Genomic DNA, 12,515 nt, shown 5'->3' on the forward strand with positions numbered 1-12,515 from the left:
AGGTATACCTCAAGTTACGTCGCTCTCGAGTTACGTCGTTCCCGATTATACGTCGTTTGTCAAAAAAAGTATATGAAAAAATAAAAATCAAGTTTAAGTCAGTTTATTCGACTTTAAATCCGTCCGCCACAAATATTGAAGTCGTAATATCACTAGAAAAGCGTTAAAAGCACATAAAATCATATTTAAAAAGTACATTTGCAGTAAATGTTAATATAATCATCATAAATCCTAGAGAACGAAACACGAAAACATCTGTGTTTCTGTGTTGTCGTCTTATTTAGCAGTCTTTAAGTGCTCATTATTGGCATTTCCTCCATTATTGGTGTTTAGTTACGACATAAGTCGAAACTACGACTTATGTCATAACTACACAAGTAAATTCGACTTACGTCGCCTCTCCTGGAACCAATTACCGACGTAAGACGAGGTATACCTGTACTATAAATATAACTAAAAAGCGAGATCAAATTTAATAAATCTGCAAAAACCCTTGACTTCATATCCTAATCACTTCATCTTACATTGAAATATATATATATATATAAACTATAATATTCTCTTACCGTGAATAATTACAAAAAATCAGATGTTTGTTATATAACAAAACATAAAAAAATCCCAGTTCGCATATTCTATTCAGAAATAGGATTATTAACAAAATGTCAATGAGATTTTGGATAATCTAATCAGTAGCAAATGCGACGTACACAAGGTGGTGGGGTGTTGCAGTCCAAAACTTTTTCTGATTATTATTGATTCGTGAAATGTAGACGTATCATTATCACAAATCATATTCAATGTTAATTGTAAAATAAAATTTACTCACTTTCTTATGACAACAAATACTGAAATATGCAGACTCAACTGAGAATTACTAAACAATGAAACCTATCATCATTGATAAAAATGATAGAGTACTACTTACTTTTACTCGTTCGAAGGTAATACTTACAACCTCATCACTGCAACATTTAATAATCTGATTCTGTATAGTCATATTTTGTAAAATCATGAAAACAAGAAAGTAAAAAATGCGAAGACAAAGTATTTAACATGAAAAACATTTGAGGATTAATCCACATCAAAAGTAACTTGGAAATATAAAGAACGGAAATGCTGGAACTGTCAAACATAATTAATACAAATATTAAGAAGTAATAAATTATTTAACTGTTTAAATGCTTTTGTTAAACAAAAAAATGCACTATACTAGGCACACACAGACCTAAATAAATAAATAGGATTAAAAAACGGTTTGGCGTTAACCATCTCTTAACATAAAAATGACAGATTTTTACTCTTATTAGTTTCTCTTAATTTGTATTTAATGAAAATATTTGAATAGAATAGAATATTTACAGTTATTCATAACATATTTGAAAATGACATTTCACACAGGAAGAGCATTTACATTAAATGTCACATGTCAAACTTTCAAAATTCAGATATTAAATCACACGTTGAGGCATTTCCTGTTACAAATAATAACATTAAATAAACTCTAACTTCGGCCAAAAATGGAAGCTGTGATATAATATATTGCATAATATTTAACATTTGAAATAAATTAATACTGATTTGCATTTGAAATACAGGTGTAAAAAATTTTTGATTTTATGGTCTTGTGTTTTCTTATAAAAATGATTTAGCAACTAACATCAACCTAAAAACTTACAAAATACGGTTAATGTAACCCTTGGTGCCAAGATGGCGGCTCGCCTCCGATTCCGGCGAGGAAACGGTGGGACGCACGTTCTAACCTAACCTAACCTATTCTAATAAATTGCCATAATTATTAGCGACCAAATTATTAGAATAGGTTAGGTTAGGTTAGAACGTGCGTCCCACCGTTTCCTCGACGGAATCGGAGGCGAGCCGCCATCTTGGCACCAAGGGTTACATTAACCCAAAATACTATATATAAACATAATAATTACTAAAACAGATTAAAAGAGAATTACTAGATCAATATTATTTATTACATTAAATTATTATCCATGTAATATAACAACAATGAAATTTTAATACTTATGCAATACAATACACGTGACCTCTAGAGCTATAATGAACTTCAAAGAGACTGGTTTAATATATGTTTAATATATGTTTAATAATGAAATAATTTTTACTTAAACTGATATTTTAATTATAAATTTGTCAATTGTATGAATTGGAATTACTTTTAGTCATTCTGTTTTTGTCGTAAAAGTTAATTAGTATTTTACTTATCATTCAATTCAAATATATTATTATTTTTAATTGTAATTTGATAATTTTGCATAATCATGTTTGTTTACCGTCAATTTACTATTTTAAATTATCAAGTTAATAAAATTCTTTATTATTATTTGTTGTTACATTTCCATGGTAACGGAACAAGTATTAAAAATTCTTGTTTCTATAGAAAAATATTTTTGTTTCACGAGTTCATACATATATGAATTTTTCAGTTATTGTTTGCTTTAAATATAAGAATGGGTTACTAAATTTCAACAGGTGCTTGAATTTTTTTTCTCAAATAAAATCAAAAAATTGTGATATGCTACAGGGTGTAAAAATACAGTGAATTCTGTTAACCTGGCATCGTTGGGACCAATGCTGTGCTGGATTATCAAATATACTGCTTTATCAAATGGTGGAAATTCTTCCGGTTTTTCAATCCCTCGGAAACAATTTTAATTAACTTTGTGTATAAAATCGTGAAAATCTTCATTTTATGATTGTTTAACCCATTTCAATTTTTCCAGGATATTCCTACCCTTGGTTGGCTTGAAATAAGAACACACCGTTCTTACTTTGTGCTTCGTATACTTTTATTGCATATAAATACTAGTGGTGAATGGTGACGTTTGATGACAGGGAAGCTGTGCCAGCCCCGGTTACGACGATTGGAAGCATTATACGATATATTTTGGCGTTAGCATCCACGAGCTAAATTGCGTGAGGTTGGTGCTCTGTGAAGCACATGCACAACTGCCTATAATCTGGCTGCTTTACACCATTCAAATATTTTTGCCATGGAAACTGTCCTGTATTCGACAATACCGCACTTCCATTGTGGAAAAGACTTTAGAAAAATCATGCACGAGCTAACTGTTTTACCTAGGACATCATCGTGTTGTCTTGGTCTTGTTCTGTTTCCACAATGTTTATATCAAAAGTTATCAATAATTATGATAAAGAACAATGATAACTGATAATCCCCCGAATGACAAGCTTGACACGCTGGCTTATTGGTTTTGTCAACTGGATTAATGGCATTTCACTGTATTAAACTTACAAACTTCAAGAGGTTATAAATGATACAAAAACAGAATTTTTTTCTAATGACGTTTTTCTCTTTAATGCACTGCTGCAGTGCTATTGGCATTCAAATGTTTTCGAAGTGATAAAGAGAAAAATATAGAGATTTCCATCTTGTCATGCTGTTGATAAAGTTTCTTATCAAGGGAAACAGCAACATGCAAAGGTATACTACAGAAAAGATGGCTGATATTCATTTAGCATACAGGACAGCAAAAAACAATTAATGAAAAGCCCAAAGACTATGATCAACCATATCCTAACTTCTAATTGCGTCACTATTGTACTTTTACATCAATATGACAATATATGCTAGAAACAAGTTACTTTTACTGTTTACTGTTTTTTTATTTGTCATGATATAAAAGCATTTTAAATTTGTTTATAATCAATTTTCTTATTACTCACTTTGATTTTATTTTTTAACAACCTGGAAATCAGGCCTAGCATGAAAAGCACATGATCAAAATCTCCATTCCATGATCATAGGTGATGTGGCAAAGTATCGTCTTGTCGCTTCACAAAAATTGATATGGCGACAGATAGATGCAACTTGGCAAATTTACATATGTGCAGATTTTGTGAAATATGATGCTAAATTTATAGACAAGTTTTTGAGTAAACATGTGCACATATTCTATGAAATATGACTACAAAGGTATAAACATTTGAAGCTTGTAAGAATTCCTTCTATCGCAAACATCAGTGACAATAAACATGTAATAGGCAAATCATTATTTCTTTTCAATCAACGTATATCGATCATATTCACCTCCTGACAAACTCCGCGCTTTTCCTCCTCTTGGAGACAGTGTGCCACTGAATACCTAGCCTCATTTCATAGCACACTAGTTGTGGGCTCTGATTTAAATGAGTGCAATGTATCCCAGGGACAACTCACATGAGAAATGAGGAAGTTTTGGAAAAGATGGGGAGAAATAGTGAACTAATTGACATCAAACAAAGAAAAACAGCTTGTCTAGGATATTTAATGAGAAACACAAAGTATCATATTCTTCAGCTGAGCCTGAAAGGAAAAACAGCAGAAAAAAAAAGAAGAGGAAGACTGAGATTGTCATAGCTAGATAACATCAACGCATGGACTGGCAGTCGAGTCCGCATAAGTCGACACCCGGATAACTCGACACCATCGGTTAAGTAGTCATTTTCTGTGGTCCCGGCCGACTTACATAGGCATTAATGTTAAAAAACTCCGGTTTACTCGACACCGTTTAACTCGTCACTACTGGATAAGTCCCACACTCTGATAAGTCATCACTTCCTCCTGAAAAAAGAATTCACTCTGCACTTGTGGTGTGAACTCATTTTTTTTCAGGAGGGGAAGTCGATTTATTTATTAATACATAATTAATATATATATATATATACCATATTAATAAAAATGTCTTAACATGTGATGTATTTTTATGTATAAAATAATAACAGATAATCAAAAAGAAAATATACAGTCTACATCAACGTCACACCAGAATCCAATTTTGCATTTTCTCACGCTAGAGGCATTAAGAATCCTTAGATGTTACTTGCCAACGATTAACAATTGCAAAGATGATGTTTTCGAGGCGTTCGTGACCGTTGAAAAAGAAAGTCGAGACAGTTAAGTATTGCTCAAAACAAACAACACTAAACGAATCTTTCAGTTTTTCATCTACAGAGTAATTGTAAATGGAGGACACAATGTATTGTAAGCCTATACTACTGTATAACGCACTACTGTATTTTCCTAACTGTAGTTTTGTGGTTTTTTTTCCCAACTTCGCTTTAGTCGTCACATTGGATAACTCGACACATTTCCACTTCCCCTTGGGGTGTCGACTTATGCAGAGTCGACTGTACTTTGAAGCATCAACTATAACAAAATCATCAATTTGGCAAGGTTGCATGATCTTGCAATATGTTTAAAATATTTTAAACTGATATACTAAAATAACTATTGTCATAAAATCCCTATGGAGCTAAAAATAAAAATCAAGTTCTGCTTAAGGTATAGTAAAACACAAGCAGAGATAGTGGCAGTGATGCATCAAGTGTACGAAGAGTATATTCCAGAATGTAAAACAGTCACTAATGGATATTATTTGGGAATTTTGCAAAGATTATAGAAGTGGCTTGTTCATGTTAGGCCCAATTACTGTGCCAGTACTGGACAGTTGGTTCCTGTTTCATAGTAAATGCAACGTAGACAGTATTGAAATTTCTGGCTCAAAAACAAGTCCGCTTGCTCAACCCTTTATCATAATCTTCAAGACTTCTGAAAATTTAACCAAAATTGAAACTGCCACTAAGACATTGAAGACATCCAATAGGCTCTGAGACATTTGCTCTCTATATACTAAAAGAAAATATGTACAGTACTATACAAGTAGTTTAGTCATTAGATTGACCATCACTTACTGTACCAATAATACACAAGGAATGTATTTTGAGTAGAGTAAATTTTTTGGGGTTTTATGCTTGTGTAAGATAACATATAGTTGTTAATTTTAACATAGTTTATTCTGTTGTTTCATCAGATATGTATAGTAAGAACTGAAGAGGGAAGGATTTATTTCATTTATGAATTAAAGCATTTTATCTTTCTGTATTATAAAAAAAAACTTGTCTTTGCTAAAACTGTCTTCATTAGATTTCATCATAAATTATTGATCAAATATTTAAAATTTTAGAAATGTTAATTGATGGATTAACTTGGCTATATCACTTTTCAGTAGAATACTTATATGTAAACTAACTGTCTTCTTATCTATCAGAAAAGCAGCTCAAACAGATTTAAAGCTGTAAATCAGTAATTAGAATAACTTGAGAATAATTTTCTAAGAGAATCTTACCAGCATTAATGAGTAAAGATTGTCAAACTGAATAGCAATGACATTTTGATAATCCATTTTTACTAACAGAATTTTTTCTGCAGACAGACAGACAGAATGTTTTACATGGTCTACAGTTCTTTAATGTTTCTTCTGTGCTGTAACTGTAAGGTGTGACGCTTTTTGAAAAATCCGGAGTTTTTGTTATACCTTACAAAACCTGCTAACTGGGTCGAAACTATTATATACGAGTCAAAAGGCCCGATGCCTGCATCGGGGCATACTAAATTACAAATAAAATAATTTATATTGATTTAAATAATAGCTAGAGCTAAAAATGGCCAGTAGGACTATATGCCCTAGTGGCCATTTTTGGCATACCGTGACAGAAAGAAAAAAGAGACTGCCCATTTTTTCAGCTTTATGTAGTATTCTGGCAGTGGCTCCTATCTTGCTGAACAACACAAAGATACACATAGCAGGTATATAAGAACTAGCCAAAAAACTGATAAGAGGATCAAAGCTACTCTCTTAATCACAAATTTCACTCCTAAAATGCTGTGGGGACCAAAAAATACTGTTTATATGGTAATTCCTTTTCATTACATCTATGTCACCTGACAACTATAATATGTTTCATATATCAGAGATATGGATAGCACTATTTAACCTTCTATAATTGTAAGTCACATAGTTAACAAAAAAACATTACAAAATCAATGGCACTCCAGTTTTGTTTATTTATTGCTTAATTTGTTATTAATTATTCATTTATATATTAAGTCTGTTATTTTTATTAGTGATATTCATTGCATATCATACTTATTTTTATATTTTATATTTGTAATTTATGTTCCATGCTTATGTACAAGAAACTATTTGAAAATGTTCTCTCTCTAGAATTCTAACATTCTGTTCTCCATTTTGCCTGAAGAGGACAGTTATATACTGTCGAAGGTATTTGTGAAATAAACGTCTTTTTCCATAACGCAAATAAACAGTAGCATAAGTCAGCTTTTATTATTAGTATTTGGCATCTGTTGTTATCTATACAGTGGGTGATCGGTTAACGAACAAATCGGATAACAAACACATTCGCAAAACGTTTCGTGTTCGGACAACAAACACCTCACAGAATAAACACAAGAAGAAGCGACGTAAAATAATGAATACCGATTGGTCTTCCTTTGTCTTCGGGCAACAATTCAAAACTTTTCAGAGCGTGAGACATGTTGACATCAACGTTCAACCCGGTATGTACTGATTGGATGGTATTCCTCCAAACTTTGAAACTCTCCCTTGTAATTCTAGCCTTTTATTTTTCTGACAGAAACAATTCTTTTATAGTATTTACGAGACTTTCAAGCAGGCACTTGTTAAGTTTTGCATCGGTTTTTATTTTTGAAAGGTGAAAGTATAATAGCAAAAGTAGAGAGTGAGCAGATGTCTGATATTGCTGGGCAGTATGGCTTGAACAGATCTACAGTACGCCACAGTTCAATCTTACCTAAGAAAGATACAGTTTAATCAAGAAGACTCAAGCAGCTAAAGGAGTAACAAAAATCACATCTGAGAAATAAAGAGCATTGAAGAGCTCATAATGAAACCCAAAACTGATCTGACAACAGAACACCAAGAAACATGGCGAGATATGTTTTCTTGTGAAAAAGAGGATTAATGCCGATATCTGCTATTAAAAATCTTTTGAAGAAGTGGGAGGATGTCGGAACAACAATCTTAGAATGGCATCCAAATCAGGTTGAGGTTAATAGGCTTCGACATTACAGATTCTTTAACCCCCACAAACAGAAAAAACACGACTAATAAAAATGCAAGACTGTGTATATATGTATTTTTTAATATTACATATAAATAAACATAGTAAAAAGGTATATATATTTTATTTTTGGGGTCTCCAGAATGAATTAATCAAATTTCCACGAAAACCCATGGTAAATCGATAATCGGTTAATGAACAATTCAAATAGCAATCAAAGTCTTGGAACAGATTATGTTCGTTAACCGATCACTCACTGTATTTTATTACATTCATTATTATCCAAGAATGTTGTAATGTACATTAAAATATTGAAAAACTGTCCAAGTTTCACATCTGCCCAGTAAAATTTCTCAATGAGTGCACTTCATGTCACTTAGCACATATTCAATCAAAACTCAAACTGTTCCTTTGTTCACTATTGCATATCCATCATCACTCCTCACACAGCATCCTCAGACTATTCATGTTGTGTAAGTGATTTCAACTTTGCAAACTGTAGAACACAAAACACCACCTCTATTGTGGAGTTGCCATTTTCATTTATGGCACTTCCGAGAGGTAATAGACAAAGAGACATTTAAATGCAGACAGAAGACAAAACTTGGACTGTTACTCTATCGATTGATGTATGTCATATAGTTCTCAGATAATAATTAATATAATTATAGTACTATTGGTAACATTCATTTTGGAAGATCACATATATAATTTTAAGTTAAAAATGTAACAATAAAATTTAAAGTAAAAAATTAATTTTAAACATCTTTATTAAATTCAAAAAGATATTTCGTATTTACTTGCATATAGGATGAGGTGTGACTTTAAAGATCAAAATAAAGAAAATTAGATATATTAATACGATTCTGATTTTATTTCATTTAGTCACAAATAAAATATTATCAAATGCGTGTAAATGCATACATTGTCCTACATAAATTACTGGCATTTTAAACTTAAAAAAAAAAAATCTTGTAAAATCGACAACATACAGGTATACCTCTAGTTACGTCATTCTCGAATATACGTCGTTTGTCAAAAAAGTATACGGATAAATAAAAATCAAGTTTAAGTCATTTTATTTGACTTTACATCCATCCGCCACAAATATTGAAGTCGTAATATCACTAGAAAAGCGTTAAAAGCACATAAAATCATATTAAAATATGTACATTTACAGTAAATGTTAATATAATCATCATAAATCCTAGAGAACAAAACACGAAAACATCTGTGTTGTCATCTTATTTAGCGGTCCTTAAGTGCTCATTATTGGCATTTTCCACTGTAGTTTCAACTTACGTTGTAACTACACAAGTAAATTCGACTTATGTCATTTTTTGACTTACGTCGCCTCTCCTGGAACCAATTACAGATATAAGGATATGTATACCTGTAATTTGTTCACGTATTGCTGGATAATTGGGAACCATTTTTGTCAATTCTTAACAGTCAAATCCACTCTCTGTCAAATCCACACTCATGCATTTCTCCAAATTATGATTTCCAAATAATCATCTGTTTTCAGATGGAAATGGATTAAAACTTATAGCAGGCTCCCGTGTGATTTTGGAATTTTAATTCGGAATTCAATTCAAAAGCTTTGGTTTTCCTATTGCTTTACTCCTACACAAAAACGATTCAAACGACTTAAATAAAATATTGTAGCATTAGCACCAGAGGACATAGCCTTTTTGTGCTCTCAGAGTGGTAAAGGGCCTAAAACCACAAAAAAAAAAAAGCACCAGAGGACGTTTTACCTGTTTTACATTCTTTTGCGGAGGCAGCAGCCTACAAAGGAAGATCGTCTCCGAAATTTGTGTGAATTGTTCGAGGACTGCTGATGGTGCGAACGTTGAATAAGGAAGACAACATGCAAAGTTTTTTCTTTGTAAAAATCATATTTATATTTTTATTAAATCTAAATAAAATAATTTTGTTTTTATCACCAGAGGGTGAGCATCTGGTAAAAATTGCTAATACACTGTGCTCAAGAATTATTGCAAAAACACAAAGAATCTTTCGCTCGTGCGTATAGGATGGCCTAGGTTTTTGAAGCAATGAAAAAAAAATAAAAACCCTGTCTTATATGTGAGTAAATACGGTATATTAAAAAATGAATTTAAATAATTTTTTTACAAACGTTTATATAATTATCAGTTATAATTTACAACAAAATGTTGCATTTGCAATAAATTTTAAAATCTTTTATAAATCTAAATATATAAAATTACTTGTCCTGACTGAGTGAGTCATTGATTCATCATCACCCAGAGCAAACAAACCACTGAACCTAAAGAGGTGAAATTTGGTACACAGTTAGGGTACGTCATAAAAACGCACACTAAGAAGGGATTTTTCGAAATTCCCCCGTGGAGAGGAGAGGGATAGCATTAAGGCTTAACCTGAAGAACGGCTTCTACTGTACTATTTTAGATGCAAATTTTTGTTTCTGGCGGTAAATAACTTAATTTCCAAACGTACAATATTTACGTATTACGACTTTTTAACCAAATGTTCGAACCGTTTTAAATTCGAATTTGTTACTACATATTTGTTTGATTATAGAACAATTGCAAACATTCTAGAAAATTGATGAAATTGAAAACGTTTGATCGCATTAGAAGATTCTCAGTAATAAGGGATATGTATAACGCAAGTAATTTTATATATTTGGGGCCGAAGCGAGGGCTATTTCTATCAAATTGCAAAATTCTTAAGTTCTTAACTTACAGTTTAATTTGTTTCTAAAGAATAACAATTTTACTTAAAAATGTTCAAATATCAAGCGTTACACTAATACATCAGAAGTCTACAGTGCATTTAAAACAACATATTGTAGAAACTAGTAGTTTAATTGCAAACAACTGACAGCATGTTTTATTGAAAAATCAATTAAAAGAAATCTAGTTCCTTCCAGAATATATTTATTTTCTTACATTTATATGAACGGTAGAAGAACTATATAGTTATATCTAACATAAGATGTAACAATTATAAGCATTACAAAAAAGTAGTTATTGCTGTCAACCTCAACGGTTTATAAAAATATTCTCAACTGCTTCTGAGAATTCTTGTTCATCTCCAGAAAAAACCCAAAAAATACACAATAATATACAATATGATCTAGATAACCTAGCCATTTATTAGTATTCTAAGTGTCCAATAATCCTCCACCGAACGAACACGTTTGGATATTATTGGCACTGTTGCAAAGCTGTACGAGTTTCCTACTAGTTCGAGCTGCGGTTCCTACTAAATTTGAACACGCTACTAAACGTGGCCTAATATTGAGTCCGAGCCTAAATACTCGGGCTCGAGCATGATATTAATCTTATAACAAAATACTGTGTAAATATAAAAAATGGTTCCCCAAAAGTTCTGTCAAAAATACTGTACTTTCCAATAAATTAAGCATGAATCCACCAACCCGGCAACATGATTACCGGTGAAGTAGGCAGAGAAATTGGTGGACGACTTTTGTTTTGCTGCATCGTAAATCAATTTGACTGTATGGAGTAACTGTTAATGTGCCACTGAATTCACTTTACAGTCCAATACGTGTCAAATTACCAAGATTGTATTGTAGTTAACAGAAATAAATAAAACAAGACCGCGCAAAAGCAATTGGGAATATATTTACACTTATCTGAATTTAACTCTGTTAGAGGATTTTTTATGCTACATGTTTAATTATCGAATGAAGACTTAAAAAATTAGAAATCGGAACAATAATATTTAGAACAAAGAGGCAATAAAATTTCCAAAAAAATATGCGTATATATTTAAAAAATAATAATAAGAATAAGCAAATACATTAACAGTGTCTTCACATCTCGTCCTTTATCGTGACACGCGCAACAGAGTTGGACTGTATATTGCAGCTTTTGTTTGTGAAATAAATAAACAATATTCCCAAATTTAGAAGTGATTCTTATTCCATAATTCATAAACAAAAGAAAGTTATCAGTTAAACAACATAAATAAAAATACTGTAGTTGTCTAGTGTCAGTTATTAGAGAAAAATGAATACAAAGATTTCTTAGTCATATAATAAAATTATCAAATGACAAGACCGGATTTGCTATTGGAACAGAATTATCTGCCACAAAAAATAAAAAAGAGCCTTAAAAGTCACATCATCTTGCATATCAGATTTCACTTTTATCTACAGTTGGGGTTTGAATTAAAATTTGTTTAGATGTTTTAACAAGCGCAAAAACTCCTAATTAGCTAAAACATAAACAATATTGATTATATACTTTTTAAAAATATTTTCACCCATTATTTACCGTCGAATTATCGATAATTCATTATTCGCTTTATTGCGCTTAATTTGTAGACTTTTATTCTGTGTTAAGAACAAATTTTAATTAAATACACACTGGAAACAAGTTATATATTGTCTTATTCTCACAGGTACTATATTAAAAAGGCACATAAATTAATTAGACAGTAAATAATCCATTAAAATAAGTATAGGTTAATGTGACCCTTGGTGCCAAGATGGCGGCTCGTCTCCGATTCCGGCATAGAAACAGTGGGACGCACGTTCTAACCTAACCTATTCTAATAAATTACCATAATTATTAACAACCAAATTA

At 31.5% G+C, this 12,515-nt stretch overlaps 1 protein-coding gene across 1 annotated transcript in view; it reads right to left on the minus strand.

Annotated features, from left to right (window-relative positions):
* Window positions 1-12,515, minus strand: part of LOC136985266 (kinesin heavy chain-like) — a 90,640-nt gene that overhangs the window by 52,486 nt on the left and 25,639 nt on the right. The gene's annotated exons all lie outside the window — the stretch shown is intronic.

Source organism: Centruroides vittatus, unplaced genomic scaffold, assembly GCF_030686945.1.
Source record: "Centruroides vittatus isolate TY-2023 unplaced genomic scaffold, ASM3068694v2 contig_957, whole genome shotgun sequence".
In the NCBI taxonomy this organism is placed as follows: domain Eukaryota; kingdom Metazoa; phylum Arthropoda; class Arachnida; order Scorpiones; family Buthidae; genus Centruroides; species Centruroides vittatus.